This window comes from Trachymyrmex septentrionalis, unplaced genomic scaffold (assembly GCF_001594115.1).
Source record: "Trachymyrmex septentrionalis isolate Tsep2-gDNA-1 unplaced genomic scaffold, Tsep1.0 scaffold87, whole genome shotgun sequence".
NCBI lineage: Eukaryota > Metazoa > Arthropoda > Insecta > Hymenoptera > Formicidae > Trachymyrmex > Trachymyrmex septentrionalis.
Genome location: NW_017306059.1, coordinates 2,700,563 through 2,701,481, shown reverse-complemented (window position 1 = coordinate 2,701,481; position 919 = coordinate 2,700,563). Strand labels below are relative to the sequence as shown.

At 36.9% G+C, this 919-nt stretch overlaps 1 protein-coding gene across 2 annotated transcripts in view; it reads right to left on the bottom strand.

The window, feature by feature from the left end:
* LOC108755372 (serine/threonine-protein kinase minibrain) overlaps positions 1-919 on the bottom strand; it is a 96,525-nt gene that overhangs the window by 24,667 nt on the left and 70,939 nt on the right. The gene's annotated exons all lie outside the window — the stretch shown is intronic.

Genomic DNA, 919 nt, shown 5'->3' with positions numbered 1-919 from the left:
CCGAGCATAGAGGTAGGGTTATACAGCTAAGGTTTCGTGATAGTGCAAGACAAAAATAGCATGTACTCTGATCGATCGTTGCACTTATCAGTTGGCACAGAACATTGTTTAGAAAGAAGCCGTTAACCCGTCACCTACATTCGGTTTATTATGCATACAAGCGTTGCTACACTTTATCAGTCTTCCGTCCGCATGTATTTGTCTGTCGCTTTCGCTGATTCTCAGAAAACCAAAAGTTTTCACATTATAATATAATTTTTAATATTTTATATATATATATATATATATATATATATATATATATCTCGAAAATTGTTTGATTATTAATAAATTATTAACCAATCATTAAGATGTTAAAAATACAGGCATATCACATAAAGTGACGTAAAATAGCATATTATGTCAAATATAAATTTTGAAACGCAGCAAATTTATGTAAATGAGCCACTTACCATATTTCAAAAATTGCCGATCACAAAATGTAGCGGCTTGACTACAATTTCAATCATGTATGTGTATATACCGTATGTGCGGTATATCGATTTGGAGCAAGATTTCGGTTTTGCTGGTCTCACACGCCACTTTTAAAAATAAATGCTGTCCAGATGTGTAAGCCAAGTATATCGATATAAATTTGCCAGTGTATATAATTTCTGTGAAAATGTGCGATTTGGATTTGTCACGGCGACAGTGCGCCAGGATTAGAGCGCGATCGATAATAAAGCTAAAATTTTGCAAAAATGGCTCGCGGCGTAATTTTCTCCGGTGACTTTCCGAAGAACAATATTACGGATTCTGCAGGGAGAGAGAGCGCGAACTTTTAGGGAGTGGCGCATCTTGCCCTTCGGTAAAAGACATCGGCCGATTCCGAGAACTGCCGGAAAGAGAAATGGAGAGAGAGAGAGAGAGAGAGAGAGAG